Here is a 15,989-nt window from a genome sequence, read left to right as displayed (position 1 = left end):
TACAACCACAGAAGTTCTGAGAATGGGCAGCTCAGCAGCAGTATATGTAAGGATTGTTTAGTAATTTACTTTTCCATGACCTATTGCCTTTTCTCTTTCAGTACTCCAGGACAACTGAGCAGCTCTTACCAGCCACACTATCCTGAAGCAGTCTAGCTGAAGAATGTCTGAATTGTCTTTACCTTTGCTTGACAGGAATGGTTTCAACTTGTGGTTGATTAAGGGTTCTACAGTTCATGCTCAGCTTCTGCTCAAATAACTCTGTTTCAGCAGCAGCCATACAAGTATATTGATTGTGGATATGTGGCCCCTGTATAGAAGAGAGTTGGTACGTGGCATCACTGTCACCTATGACAGATGACTAGGAGTTTATATGGCGCTTGTCCTGGGGGAGCTAGTGGTCCCAAGCTGGGCAATTCATGCTGGCAAAGTTTTGGCTTTTCCTAGAAATGCCCACTGTGCCTCTTGCTCTCACTTCTGGCTGCTTCATCCTAGGCCCTGCTTGTGGGCCATTTCAAGGGCCTTTTTTTCCCCAGAGAAAGGCTGCAGCTAGTATCAACATGACAAACAACACTTTGTCCTTACTCGAGAAGCAGTCTAGACTGTTGTGGGCTTTATGTGCTGCCAGTAACATGTATCTGAGGCCGAGATGCCCTTTTTTTAATGCTCTCTTAGAGTATTAGATACTTGCTCTTGTGTGGTTTGCATTCTAAATTCCTGGCATAGCTCGATTCAGATTAATGTGTTAAATCTGATCAGGTTAAAAAGTATGTAAAAGACTTGAGTGGATGTAATTATGGCTTTATACTGATGTGGTAGGTATGGTAGTTCTAGTTAATAACTGCAGGAAGCGGTCTGCCTGCCAGTCAGTTGCTCTGAAGCTGTTCTGTGTCAGCTCTGCCGGTAGAGTGCATTGCAGTCAGCGTCGACGTCTGAACCGCTTTGACTTGGAAAATACGAGTCACAGCACAAATCCCGTTGCTGGAGGCCAGTGGGTGGCGGGCTGGGGCCGCTGCTGGCAACTATAATTGCCCGGTGTTTACTCAGACTGAGTTGTAATGAGGTACTGGAAAGGCTGCTGCATAGCCGAGTTTCTTACCTGGCAGCTGGACATGTGTTGATCTGGAAGAGAAATTAGCTGCATATGTGGGCAGTCTGCTCCTAAGAAAGGACAGAAATCTTTCTTTAACTAATGCAATATGTCTGGACCTGGCTTTACTTGCAGCAGGGCCTTGAATAAAGCCTTAGCAGAACTAAGATCCGCACAAGTACATCAGTGTGATAAGGCAGGTTAGCATCAGCATGAAAATAAGCTGAGGCTGAATTTAAAAGGCTGGCTGGGGGAGTGAGGAGTTTCATAGATGTCCCAAACAAGGATGGACTAGTGTATATTTACTGATCACATCTGTAAAGCAGTTTACAAGCTTGTTGCTCTGCTTTATGGGTTGTAAATGGGCTTTCAAGAACAAAACCAAGCCTCATCACTGTGATGGTAACTGATGTGAAGAGATGTCAGTTCTTTCCTGTCCATTTGAATGAAGTCAGAGGGGAAAACTAGTATTGATAAAGCTTACTAAAGTGTGTTAGTAGTTGGCTCTAGTATTGTTAATGAAGGCAGATGCGGCTACTATCTAGAGGTAAGCAAGTTGTTGACCTGCAGCACAAGTGCTTAGGTTCTATGCAATTCCTTCCAGCCATGGTGCCTCCAAGAGTTTAAATAGTAGGTCTGCTAATCCAGCTTACCTTGCATGAGATAGGATAGGGATTCTCCCAGCAGGTACAAATCTCCAGCCTGTAGTCAAGGGCATATTGTCTAACCAGAGCTGGTAGCAGAGGTGCATCACTTTGTGCCTTGGTGTTAACTTGTGGCCTGTGTCACAGGAGATGTGAAACTGCGCTCCAAGGAAGGATGTTTCTGCTGGGCTGCACAGAGTGTTATAGGATACAGTGCTTGCTTCTCCTTCCTTCAACTTCTGGTGAAGTTTGGAGTCTAGCTTTTTCTCTTCTGTGTTGGGGAAGAGCAGATGTTTGTCATCCTTCCAACAGAAGCATGGATCCTGAGGAATCTGGCTGCATGCTCAGCATTAGTAAGGAGGTGATTCGTGTTCTTGGACAGGAGTAGCACATCTCTGCTTACAGAGAAGCAGTAGTGACTGTTGTGGTGGTGCAGGCAAGGGGGGCTAGAACCAAGACCTTGGGTGATGGCTGTCTCCAGCAGAGCAGAGCTAATAGATAAGATGGGCACAAAGCAGTGGATCTGGATGATGGGGCAGACCCAGGAGAGACTAGCAAAAGGATAACTGTGTGCAAAGGGCTGCAGTCCTAGTGCTTGCAACAGGTCAGGCATACTAAAATGAGAGCATCTTAGGGTTGGGAACCAACCTGGTTGCATAGGAGAAGCTCATAAATGTGTCCTGTTTGTATGAAATTGTGATTCCAGGTGGGAAATAAAACAGATTTGTAGCCATAGAAAGGGAATGATTAAGGGTTGAGTGTGCTTCAGGAAAGAGCTGGTTTACACAAGCACTCATGATGCTGGGAAGACACATTGCTGATGCTAAGGCTGGTGAACTAAGCAGAGAATGGTTTCTGTGCCTTTGGGGTACAAAAAGCCTGGAAGAGCCATCAGCGTAGACTCTTCATGTTAGTTGTTGCTGGGTCTGTGCTTCCTGCAGCTATGACTGCCTTTACAAGCCTGAGAACCTCTGCTAAACACCCTGACTGGGGGCAGAAGTTCAGGTGCAGCCTCACGTATCTTGGGATGTGCTGCCAACTCATTCAGCTCCTCTCCTGTTTCTGTTCCATCCTGTTTCTTCCTGACTGCACACTCTGTAGGGGGGCCCTAATCCGCAGCCCTGACCTCTAGCAGTTTGTGCTATGCTTCTGATAGCAGCAAATGTGAACTTCTCAAAACATGGAGCTGGGGAGGTTTTCTCGGCAGGTATTAATAGCTTCTGGCACTTGCAGTCCCTCAGAAGACTGGGAGGAGCTGCTTGTTTATGCTGTGAAGCAGAGAGCTCTGCAGAGTTCCCATTCTTGGCTGCAGTTTCCAGTACTTCCCTGCTATCCCAGCACTTGCTGCTGTGTCTGAAAGGACAGTTATGTGTTATTCCAAAGTGTGCTCTTCGGCACCTGCGTCACTGCTGGTGACAGTGGAATATCTGTAATGGATTTGAAATCTCCCTGTTGGCAGCTCACTGGTCACCAGCAAATGGCTACAGGCACTGGTGATCCATTTTAATCCCTCAGATTGTTGCCTGGCTCCAGTTTTGGAGCCGTGTTCCGAGACCTGTGGTTCATGTGCTGTCTAATTGCTGTGGCCAAGCTCTGGTGTGAGCTCAGCCTTGGGCTTTGTTTACTTTTCACATCACAAAGCCAACGAGAAGGCCCAGCTTGACATCAGAGTCCAGCTCTGCTGGGCTTTTGTGCTTGCTTGCTAAAAATAATCCCTGCAAGGCCTGCTCTGTAACTTGAACAGACAGGCAGGAACAGTGCCTGCTCTACAGGGCACGGAATTCAGGTAGAGCGTGGAAAAGGTGCCCTGCCTGTTGGTCAGAGCCAGAAACTTGGATCCGAAATTCCACTCCGGGGCTCCTGCCGTCTCGACCCGCTGCGGTTGGAAGCAGTCAAATGAGTGCTTGTGATTTGTAGTTGGGCTGCCTGTCCCTTGGCTGTGGTTTACTGCTCCTCTGTGGAGACGTGGTAGCTGCCAGCGTGACTGTTCCGCCTGCGATGGAACGTGTCGGTTTCAGCGACTCCTGGGGCTCTTCTTTGTGGGTCTGTTTTCTGTGGGGTCACTTTGTGCAAGAGAAGGGTGGTGGAGTCCCAGGGAGGTAGAAACACGAGTGCTTCTCTGCTGCCATTTTAGCTTCTTGTCAGCACTCGAAGGCAGAGGGCAGCGGCTGGAGCGTGTGCATTTGCTGCTTGCACCTTCCTTTCTTTTAGGTAAGGCTGTGCAAGTCTTCCCCATCCGTTAAGGGATTCACATTCTCTTTGTATTTGCTTTACTTAAAAACTTTCCTAAGCCTGTTCTATGTGTGGAAAATGGCCTTGAGAGTCTGATTCACTGGTATAAAATAAGGGTGGAAAGAAGTTGAAGGTTCCTGTTTGACACCAGCCTGCTGCCTGCTTTGAAAACAACATACTGCTTTATTGTGTTGGGTTTAGTTTGGATCGAGTTTGTGCTGCTTCCTCTCTGGGGGATCTGGAAATGAAAAGGAAAGGCTGATTTCTGTAGGACAGCGCAGGTTTAGACTGCACCCGTGGCTCTGCCCAAAAGTGTACCTCGGGTGTGATACGATATAGACAGGGGCTTCCAGCTCTTTGTTGACCTGCTCCCCCTTGAAGGCCTTGCTAAACAAAGCCTCATTAGGCAGAAGAGGTTAATGAGCAGGTTAGCAAAGATGTTAGCTGGTCTGGTTAAACTCGAGGTAGTGATGGATGTCGTTTTGTCACAAGTCTGCTGCTACCGCAAGGGAATGGCTTCACTTCCCCTCCTGTTTTGTTCCCGTTGCATCCCTCAGCCTGGTCCCCGATGCTCACGTGGCCTCGTGCCAAGCTGATGTAACTCACTAAAATGGCATGAGATGGGCCAAGGCAAAGGCAGGCTTTGTGCCAAGTCAGTGCACTGAATCGGTGTTCCTGGAGCAGGGAAGCGTGCAGGCCTGCGTGAGGGGATGGAAAGGGGGAGACCTTGCTGGGGAGGCTCAGCTGCGCTCAGCTCTGCTTTGAAACTGTTGGACCAGCACTGGTCCAGTCATTGCTTCCCTTTCAGGAGACAGCCCAGAGGAGGCCGTGGAGATGCTCCGAGGGCTGGAGCAGCTCTGCTGAGGAGCCAGGCTGAGAGAGCTGGGCTGGTTCAGCCTGGAGAAGAGAAGGCTCCTGAAGGGGAGACCTTAGAGCAGCTTCCAGTGCCTAAAGGGGCTACAGGAAATCTGGAGAGGGGCTTTTGATAAGGGCCTGTAGGGACAGGACAAGGGGGAATGGCTTTAACCTGACAGAGGGGAGATTGAGATGAGCTCTTAGGCAGAAGCTCTTCCCTGTGAGGGTGGTGAGGGCATCACACAGGTTGCCCAGAGAAGCTGTGGCTGCCCCATCGCTAGCAGTGTTCAAGGCCAGGTTGGACAGGGCTTGGAGCAACCTGGGTACTGCTGTTATAAAAAGCTTTGGATGGTGAGCGGGGAGGTGGTGGTAGAAATCTTCACAAAGCTTTTCCATCACTAGTGCTTGAGGAAAACACCAGGAAGACCCCCTTGTGCAGGCAGTGCCGTGCTGGAGGGTGACCCCCACTCCCTTCTGAGGCAGGGAGCAGGGTGGGTTTGGGCCATGGTGTGGAACACGTCGGGAAGCTGAAGCCCCGACCGAACAGGCAGTGCCTCTTTAAAACTTCACTCTGCTGCGGAGATTACTGGCACAGCCTCCTCCAGTAACTGCAAGGTTGTTGCCATGGAGGACAGGAAATCCCTCGTCTGCACAGAGAAGGAAAACATTGGAAGCTGTCCTACTGTAAAGCACAGCTGCCTCTGAGATGGGAGAGAGAGGGGTGCGCTTGCTTCTGGAGGGGGGGTTCCCAGAGGTCTCGGTTTTGTCTGCGATCTTTGCACATGTTTGCTCTGTTTCTTAATGGCCAAAGGACGTGGGAGCAGCTGGTTAGGACTAGTTTAAGTGCCCTGATTAATGTGAGAAGCAGGCGGGATTTTCGCTTGGGATAAGGCACTTGCCAACGTACAGTATCTGCCTCTCCTTTTAACTCTGCGGCTCTTCTTGTTCCTGTTTCCTTCTACTGTTTGCAGATGGAGGTCTCTGCCTTTTCTTCCCTTGGACCTTTATGAGCAGGAGGCCTCTGCTGAGGTGGGTCTGTGTTTTCCACCTGGCAGCCCCAGGTGTGTCCTGGCTGCTGTTGCTGGAGGTGGGGAGACCAGTCTGGGCTGTGTGTGCAGCTCCAGCAGCTGGACGTCTGTGTCTGCTAATACCTACAGGCTAGGGGCTGGTCTGCCCTTAGGAGATGGGAAAGAGGTGAGATTTGAGGATCAGCTTTCAGGACATGGTGGTACCATCTTCCCATGCAGGCTGTGTGAGAGGATGTGGTTCCTTCAGCAGCTGAGACCTGACAAGCCTGTGGGTTAATCAGGCTGTGTAACAGTTGAGCTACTTGGCATGAATACCTAACCCATCACCAGTACATGTCCTTTCCCCGTCGTCTGGGGACGTTCAGAGGCCAGACAAACAGATTACCACTCATGTACACCAGTGGTTATTGATCATCTGTGGATGGATGACTGGATTGGGAATTGTCTTCTCCAAGCAGAGAGATGTTGTCCTTAATGCTGCATGCTGTTAAATCACCAGCCAGGCCTCTGGGGATACATACCAAGAATTGCTCATAGGGATGCTGTGGGTGAATTTGAGGCACCTTCAACATCTGGTGTGATGGGAACAGCATCAGAATCCCAGGGCTGTGATTGTGGGGGTTAAACTCCTCGATCCTTCCTGAAGCTGCTCTAGGATTTCCTGGGCAACTGTTCCCAGACTTGCCATGGCCCAGCTTTCATGCAGTGCAGGATGATGCAGTCCTAGTTCAAACAACCCTCTTGTGCTGTTTCCTCTTTGTTAGGAGAGTGTCTTCTGATGTAACCTGGCCTCGTTGGGTTGACTTGCATGAATGCATGGCAGGTTTACACCATGGGGCTCTCTGGCAGCCTTTGCCTAGCCCGGAATACGTCTGTCTGGAGTCAGCATGCAGTGACCTGATCCACATTGTCCTTCCATGACTGACCGCAGAGTGCCATCTCCTCCTCTCTGCGCCAGCCCTCCCTATGTATATTTGCACAAGTCAAGTCCCACCCTCTGGGCTGCTTTATTTTTCCATTTATAGCTGATGATGTGTGCTTGGGAGGTCTGCACCTCGACGTGATGAGGTTCCTCTGCCCCATTGTGAGACCGGGCTTTTTAGGCTTTGTATCCATCTACTGTAGGAGCCTGCATCAGCCCTGGGGCTGGGTTGGCACCATTCTGCCTGTTGGTGTAGGGCCTGGCTGGGGTTATTTAAGGATGCCTCATCCTATGGCATGTAAAACGTGCAAGGTGCCACAGAAACCACTCATTGATCTCAATGAGCCAATGTGAAAAAGCGAAGCTCTGCCTTACATGTGGCAGGGACACCTTCAACTAGGGCCGGTTGCTCCAAGCCCCATCCAACCTGGCCTTGAACACTGCCAGGGATGGGGCAGCCACAGCTTCTCTGGGCACCCTGTGCCAGGGCCTCAGCACCCTCACAGGGAAGAATTTCTTTCTAATGTCTCATCTCAATCTCCTCTCTGTCAGGTGAAATGAAAACAGAGCTGATCTCACTGATCTTCAATTCCATTGTCCGTGACAACCGTTCTGGCAGCTGTGTGCAGCATACAGCCTCTTTTATTTGCTAGAGGGACCAGGCCATCCTTTTGTTAAAAGAAGAGGCAGAGGAGCATGGCTCAGGACAGCAAATGAATCGTCTCTCCCATTAGACCCTGAGACAGTGTCTTCCTCCTCTGTGGAGGGGTTGGCAAAAAGACAGCCAGAGTCTGGCCTTCTGCAGGAGGATGGAGGAAAGCAATGTCAATAGAACCAATGCCCCCCAAAAGAACTGGTGGGTGTCTGGCTACCCATCTTTTACATTCTACATGCACATGCCTCTGAGCTTTGTCAGACCCTTTGAGGGGCTCTGGAGAGGCTGACTTGGTAAAATCCTTCAGAACGCCTTAAGTCAAGTGCAACCTGGAACGTGGCGCTTGGACGTGCCTCAGCCTTGGGCTGAGGGGAAGAGGGTAAATGCAACACTTACTGTCCTTGGAGTGGTGCATGTAATGCTTGCCTGCTTGAGTGAAACGGCAAGCCGCAGGATGCGTGCTGGAGCAACAGAGATGGTGCTTGGCTGGAAAACTTTCCTAAAGCAGGGAAGTAGTCTACAGCAACCAGTTAATCACAGCAGCAGCGTGGTGCGAGTATGCAAGCCTTCAGCTGCCAACATGTCCTCGTTGCACACAACCAGAGGGAGGTCCAATGGGAACAGGGAGTCCTCTGTGGGAGACAAACATCCCTATGTCTTTGTGGACAAGCCTTTGTAAATAAACCACCTGGCTCTGTTTGGCTACAGAGGAACTAAAGAAGGAGCAAGGACGCTGGGAGGACAGGCGGCCTGACTGATAGCTGGTGAGAGATGGATTGCTTTGGTGAAAGATGGAGGTGGTGACAGCTTCCTCCCCTCTTCCCTCCCCCAATTTCACCCATGGCAGGAAAGATGTAGGAATTATAGAATCCCAGACTGGTTTGGGCTGGAAGGGACCTTAAAGCTCACCCAGTTCCAACCCTTGCCACAGGCAGGGACACCTTCCACTAGACCAGGTTGCTCCAAGCCTCATCCAACCTGGCCTTGAACACTGCCAGAGATGGGGCAGCCACAGCTTCGGTGATCCCAGGTCTTGGTGGTCTCCCTGGGAGCAGGCACTTTTCAAGCCCTCTGAACCTTCAGAGCTCTTTGCTCTGCAGGGCCATAGCCAGGTATGTGCTGAGTGGTAGAGAGAGGAGGAGGCTCTGCCAGGGTCTTGGCTGCCTGCAGACAGCCTCTGTGCTAGTTACAGGAGAGGCTTCTGCAGCCTTGGGCCAGAGAAAACAGGTTTGTTCCCTTGGCCTGGAGTTGCAGGGATGCTTAAAGGAGAAGAGTTGTAGCAGTGCAGTGCACAAGTACAGGTTGGCGAGGGGAGAGACAGCTAGTGCTGCTCACAGGGCTGGAATAAATCGAGAATCTCCTGGCTGCAGGAATAACGTGTCCTCAGCCTTCCTACCAAAGCACATAGAGGTGAATGTCTCCGTATCCAAAGTGTTTGCCAATGAGGAGTGGTGTGCCAGCCACTCGGTGCCCATATGGAGGACAAGCTTGGTGGTAGGAGAGGGTAAACAAAGCCTTCGCCCTGCCCTGAACCCCAGTGTCCTGTATCCTTGCCTGGTGATTTGGCTTGGGCTCCTGTGCCTCCCTGATGGGCTCTGCAGGATGTGGTCTCACCATCTGGTTTTGGTTGCCGTGAATGAGCGAGGCCAGAAATCTGATCTGTGGAAGCAATATCACGGCCGATTTCCTGGGGCTGGTAAGGACAGGGATTGGAAAAACACCTTGGCATGTTTCAGTGAGGCTGCTCGTAGCATAGCGCTAGATTGGGAAATGAAAAGCAGCAAGTGGAGCGTGATCAGCTGTGACAAGGACTCTGCAGCAGGTAGGAGAGTCCTATCCTAGTGTGCATGTTTCCACACTATGGAGGAATATGCTCCCAAAGCAAGGCTAGCTGATTCTCCCTGTTAAGCATCAAAGGCAGGCTCTGCTTCCCTGGCCAATGTTCCCCTAATCACCAAAAATCCCTTTCCAGCTTTAGGGAAGGGATAAACCCCAGGAAACTGATCTGGTGCTTTGGATGCCTGCAAAGGTCAGACCGAAGAGGAATTCATGAGCAGGCCTGCAAAAACTGGAATGGAAGATAATCCACCTGCCCCAGGGTGCTCATCCTTAGCTCTTCAAATGGAGAAATGCAGGGGGCTACGTTGCCATAAAGAAATTGAAGGTACACAGGAGTGTTTTGCGGCCTGGTTTGTCTGTAAATTGCCTTCAGAACAGTCATGCCATGTCCATCCTGTCTCCTGGATTTGGGATACCTGCAGAATGAAGTTACTTGGCATGGGCTGAAGCCACACCAGGGACCATCCAAACAGCCTCAGTTCCAGTTCCCAGTCAATTCAGGAACTGCTTGTTCCTTCCTTTGATCCAGTGGGAGGCTGGTTTGTCCATTGGTCTGGACAGGGAGGATGGGGACCCTTGTGTACCTAACCACAAGGGGCCTGTGATAGCTTGGCAGCAATGGGACTGCTTCCCGCATCCCCATCTGCCTCCAACATCTCTGCTTTAAACCAAGATTCTTGAAAGCAGCCCCAAAATAAAGACTTTGCTGGTGCTTCTGGGCTTTGCTGGCCCTGTCCCTCCAGCAGGCACATGGCACAGGCACCCCGGCTGCTCTGTTTGCTGCCCGGCAAAGCACAATGCCTGGCAGAGCTCCCACCTTCGCCTTGTCTGTCAATATTTGCATGGCTCCCTCGTCCATCAGCAGCCTGGTATTTGCACAGGGAGAAGGTAACAGATGTTTGAAGAACTGATGTTGTGTGCAGCCTGACCGCAGGAGCTGGGTAGGAAGGCTGCTTGGTGGGAAGGAAGCAGTGGTGTTCCCTTCTGCCGTGTCATGCTGCCAAGGGGCATGGTCTCGGAAACGTTCATCTGGGGGTTTATGGGGCACTCAGCTTATCTAGTGACTGCCCACAGAGCAAGAGGTGCTTTTAGCTGGAAATACCTTGTAGGCTTCTACAGAGAGCCAGGGCTTTCTGTAAACTGACGTGTCTAATCTCTCATCTTTCAATGCTTTCCTGAGCCAACCAGCTCCACTGGCTGCAGATTTAACCTTTCTTCTTTCTAAGACTCTGGGGCCAGATTGCCCAGTGGTGGGACTGGTTGCCGGGGCCACTCTGGGATCTGCAGCATACTCCTTTTCCTTCCACTCCCAGTGCAACAGGCGCGTTTGTGCTGCTATATAGAGCAAAGGGAGGTGCTTGGTGCTCTGATGTGAGGCTCTCTGTGGTGTTTTGGCAGCCTGAACTCCTTAGGAGGCTCTCTCAGTGATCCCTGCCTGAATGCCACTCTCCTCTCCATCAGTACTGCTTTGGTTCCACAGCATGAGGGTCATCACCCATGTGATTTCTGCCCAGCCTTGCCCCATCAGTGGCTGCATGGTGGATTGGACCAGGGATCTGCTCTGCCTTAAAGCCCCTTTCCCTCCTGATGGATCCTCAATTGAACTCCCAAGCTCCAGACATACCTTGTTCCACCATACCAGGAAGTGTCTGATAGCTTTCAAACTGTGGTGGACTCCTGAGCCCGCCCAGATATGTTAAAAGGGAGATAGGTGGGGAGACGAGCCAGGCAGTGAAAATAATCAGCTTAATTTCCTCAGCTCTAAACTGCTGCAATGACATAGAAGTTGAAACCTGTAACTTAAGGGCATGTCTACATTGCAGTTTTTGGACAAAGCTGGTTTCAAACAGACTGGTGTGCAGACTGCAGCAATCTGGACCACATTGAGCATCCCAAGTAGGATGGCTGCTCCAGTGCTTTTTACCGCATCCCTTGGGAGCAAAGGGAAGCATCCCTGCTTATATCTGTGGGTGTTAATGTGCAACTAACTTCTGCCAGGTTCTGCCTGACAAGGTTTCCTTTCCAGCCTTTTTCCTGATGCTGTTCAGGAATATCCATTTTCTCCGTGCTCAAACAGAAGTATTCTCTCTGCAGCGATACAGGCTTAAGCAATGGTCCCTGCTCCTGTCTCCCTGTTTATCCGCAATGTGGAGCCAGGAGTAGAACAGCAGGGAACTGACCCAGGCTAAAAATAACACAGCAAAACTTGGTGGCTTATGTATTGCTGCTGACACTGCTTGTGAAACCATGGCCATGGTCGGAGAAGGCAGGTGGACTTTCCAGAACTGCTCTAACCTTTTGAGCACAGGCACTTTTCACCCTAACAGCTACAAGGTTGGTGGTATCAGAGAAGGGGTTTGAGAAATATGCTGCTGCTTCTGCTATGTGTTGGCTCTTGAAGGTAGTAATTTCAGAGTAAGAAAGCCCTAAAGCCTGAATCACACCCAGGATTGGACAAAATGAGTGTGAATGTTGCAGCAGCCCGAGTCTGATGATGTTCTGTTTTCTGACTGACTTGCTGGGGAGATGTTTACATGGGTTGATCCCTGTGCCAGTGTTACACCTCTCTCAGAAACTCTTTATTTTAACCCAGAGAAAGGGCAGGGAGCAGCAGAAGGGGTTGCCCAGTGTCAGCCCACAAAGAGGCAGGAGACAGATGGTGTTTTGACTGGTAAGTCCCTGTGTCTCCACTTGTGTTTTCACCCTGTGTATTCCCGCTTCCTCAGGAAGTGCTTGTTCTTTTGACTTAATAGCAGTTTCATTAATCAGAGTCACAGACTGGTTTGGGTTGAAAAGGACCTTAAAGCTCATCCAGTTCCAGCCCCCTGCCACAGGCAGGGACACCTTCCACTAGACCAGGTTGCTCCAAGCCCTGTCCAACCTGGCCTTGAACACAAATGGCTTTGCTGGGTTGGAAGGAGGAGTGCTGGTTATTGGGCAATGGGCTGTCACCCTTCTGGCAGGTTGTGGTTCGATGTGAATATGTGCTGGTGTCTGTGCTGGGAAGCCTTTGGTTTCTTGGGATGTTGCTGCATCTTGCTGTGAGCTTTCACCATCCACTCCAAGCTGTGGCTGCACCAAGGTCTCTGTAGAAGCAGCTGCCACACTCCTCCCTGAGGCAGAAGTACGCCGGTGCTGGGCAAAGAAGCCTTGTGTCAACAGCTGCTGTGTTCTGCTCTCTTCCAACGGCTCCCAGATAATTCCTTACAACGCAACCCATCTGTTCTCAGCCTGTAAGCTGCTTGGGATCAGGGCTGTCCTTGCTGTGCGTGCTTGAGCAGTGCTGCAGAAAGCACTCCTGGCCTCGGAGAACTTGGAACTCGTGGTGGAGTGGCTGGGAGTCCTGGCGCACACGCAGGCTGATGAAGCTGTCAAGGGAAACGGAATATTCTTGTCCTTTGACCATGTGCAGAAACCATCACAACTGCAGAAGTGCGTCTGGTCGCTTTAGAAGTGCTTTCCTGTCCCCTTGTGCAGCTGCTGCCTTAGCATCTTGGCTACCCCTAACCCGTGTAGATCTCTTTTCACGCTGTGTTTTTGCGATCGTATTTTACGTTTCTCAGGCTCTTCTGCTTTTCTGTCAGCGTGTTGGAGGAGCTGAGATTTGTCTGTTCATCTGTGTGGTCCTCAGATAACCATAGTTATTGTGCCCTGCCTGTGGCAGGGGGCTGGAAATAGATGGTCTTTAAGGTCCCTTCCAACCCAAACCAGTCTGGGATTCTGTAATATTTCAAGGCTCTGCTCTCCAGAATGAGGTGAGGAGAACGGTGCTGCTCGTCACGTGGTGAATCCTGTGCTGCCTCCTGGCCTTTGCCGTATTCATGCCGAGGGCTGGAGGCTGTGGTGTCAGGGCTCCCAGGAACCGCATCAAAAAGATATCCCAGCCCCATGACTGCAGGCATTAATGACCGATGCGAACTCCCTTTTCTGGTTCAGATTTGTTAACTGGTTTTGGCAGGCTGACTGCAGAGCCTTGTGCCACATCAGAAGCTGCCTGTCTCTGCAGCCCACTAACTGTTGGACCCCGTACCGCCTGTTTCCCTGTGCAGAGACAGCATAAACTCCATCACCGTGGCTAATTGGGTAGGAATTGAATGTTCTGCCCATGCAAAACCGAGATGCAATGTGTGCTGGTGAGTGGTCTGGTGCACAGATGCTCTGTTTCTGGTGGTTGAAGCGTAGCCTGAGCACTTGGATGCTCTTAGCACAGCTTGCTGGGACAGGAGACAGGGTGTCATCCTGTCTTGGGGTGGATGAGATGCTCCATCACGGGGTAGTCTCCACTGCTGAGGGTGCAGGGACAGATGCCGACGTGGCTGAGACGAGATGTGATAATTCCCTGAGTCCCCGCAGTCTGCAGCATCTGAAATCAATTGTTTCTTCCACTGTAAAAGTGTTGCTATGTAATTTCACATCTGTCAGATTTGGATGTTTTCAGTGTTTTGTTACGTGGGATTTTCTTTTTATGAAGAGCAGGGCTATTACCAAGCAAGCATCTCTATCACCGGCTCAGTTAAAAAAAGTATATCTAAAGGTCAGCTTGAGGAATGCCTTAACTTAGAGATCCTGAGTTCTTTATATGCCATCCTTAACTGTGACAAGCTTTCATCACTCTCCAGGCTGGGGCAGAGAGACGTGATCTGCTTTGCTTCATCCTTGCCTTTGCCTATGTGAATAGTCGAGCCTGTATTCAAACACTAGGGAAAAAAGAAGAGGTAAGGTATCTATGTCTATATAAAACCCGAGTCCCACCTCTCTGAGCTTCCGTGTGCTCTCCAGCCCAGTGATCCGGCATGCCACATCATCCCATGGGAGTGTGAGGAGGAGGAGAGGGCAGGGGAATCTCTGAGTAATGTTATGATCAGAAAGTCATTCCCTGCAGCCAAACTTACACCAGTGAGCTCTCTGCCAGCTGTGTGGGCAGGCTTAATGCCTCTCTCATGTGCCGGGGATGCAGATTCAGGGCGCTTGGAAACCCAGCTAAGCCGGAGGCCTGCACAGTAAAGCCAGTGGAGACCAGCTGTTAGACGAGTGGGAAGGGAAAAACACTCTTTCCTTGTTTTGGAGAGAAGAATCCCTCTGGGTTTTCTATGGGGCTGCATGTCAGACTGTGGTCTGTGTCACGGGATTGAGGTGGGAGAGACTGCCTTGGCTCTAGCCCTGAAAGGATGGGAAAACCCCATGCCTTTGTTTCCCTAATACATGGCTTTTCAGACCAGCAGGCAAAGTGATAGCGAGAGGCTCCAGTGCCAGGAGGAGCTGCTGAGGGCTGCTTGGATATGGGAAGGGTTAAGCAGCCTGGATATGAGGAATGAGCTGCGGTGTTCCTTCTGTGATTCAAAGAGGGGAAAAATGCGCCCTCCCTCCCGGGTGCTTCCTCCTGTCCAAAAAAGGCTAAATGGGCTCAGTGAGCAAGCAGGGAGGCAGTTCCTCACAGCCTCTGGAGTCACTGGGTGTAAAAGCCCGGATTTAAAGGGGTAGCTTAAAGCAGATGAAAAGTGACTTGGGAAGGAATTCACCTTCAGCAGGAAAGCTGGCTGAGGCTTCAGTAAGGAAGGATAGGCTGGGTGCTAGCTAGGGACCGACAGGGCTATGTAAGAGATGGCTATTAACAGACACAGATGAATCATTAGTCATTGCAGATTATTAAACACAGGAGGCCAGTTTGTCTTCTTTATTTTATTAGGGACAGCTTACACACAGTGTAATAACTATAGGGCTGGCTGGCTTTGCAGCAGCTCCCAAGCACACAGCTTAATGGTATCAACCCCCATTCAAAACGCAGTCATGGGTCACTCTCCCCTGACTTTCAACGTGTTTGAGCTTTGGAACATGCTTTGGAGCATGACCAAAGTGAGTTTAATAAGCTCTTTTAATATATCCTGTGATCCTTCTGTAGCCAAATAGACTCTGTTGTCTTCCCTGAGCTGGGATTGCAGGCACTCACTGCCCCATTTGCTGGTGGCTCTCTGCCTGTTGTGAAATACATGGGAGGGCTGATTTGCAGAAATACCTCTGTGCAGAGAAAAGCCATCTCTGCCCCACCACCTTCAACCCCTCCTGTGGTCCCCCTACCACCTAGAGGGGTCACAGATATCATCTGGGGCCTTAATGATGGGAAGGCGGGGAGGGGGGAATCTTTAAAAGAGAGAGAAAAAGGAAGGAGGAGGGAGGCTGAGGATGACTGCCAACATCAACATGATGCGGAAGAGAGAAATCTCTGGCTCACAGGCACTGTGTGTTGCAGTCCTTCCTTCTTGCCTCCAAGCAGCTGGAGATGGGAGCAGCATGGGGCACATCTTCACAGTGGGTAAATTGCTGCCTCCTGCTCCCATCCACCCTGCTCTACTCATTGCTCAGAAGCAGGATTTCAAGGAAGCTGGGTTATGAGCAGGACCACCCTTGACCTAGGGGATGAGCAGGAAGGTCTCTGTAGGTCAAGCATCCTAGTTAGGCTTCTTATACTATCTAATCTGGAAGAGAGTAGAGTGTGGTCTACCATACATCAGGCTATCAGGCACTGGACATGTGTCCCCCACTCCCTTGCGGGGGATATGATGACTTCTTTTCAGATCCCAGTTCTGCTTGAGGTGGAGTTTCCCACTGCCATGACAGTGCCTGAGCTGCCAAAGAGGTCTTGGTTAGCCAGAGCATCCCTAGTGAGCATGGGTGAGACTGCATGAAAAGTCAAGATTAGGGGAAAAAGTGGGGGAAGAAGGAAAAC

General features: G+C 50.6%; 1 protein-coding gene across 1 annotated transcript in view; it reads right to left on the bottom strand.

Annotated features, from left to right (window-relative positions):
- Positions 1-15,989, bottom strand: part of LOC130595998 (baculoviral IAP repeat-containing protein 5-like) — a 121,916-nt gene that overhangs the window by 73,022 nt on the left and 32,905 nt on the right. The window lies entirely within an intron of this gene.

The sequence above is a fragment of the Pezoporus wallicus genome, unplaced genomic scaffold (genome assembly GCF_028554395.1).
Source record: "Pezoporus wallicus isolate ANWC-B61680 ecotype Strahan unplaced genomic scaffold, APGP_CSIRO_Pwel_v1 contig_7553, whole genome shotgun sequence".
Lineage (NCBI taxonomy): Eukaryota > Metazoa > Chordata > Aves > Psittaciformes > Psittacidae > Pezoporus > Pezoporus wallicus.
Note: the sequence above shows the minus strand (reverse complement) of the source record. Positions and strands in the feature narration are given on the sequence as shown.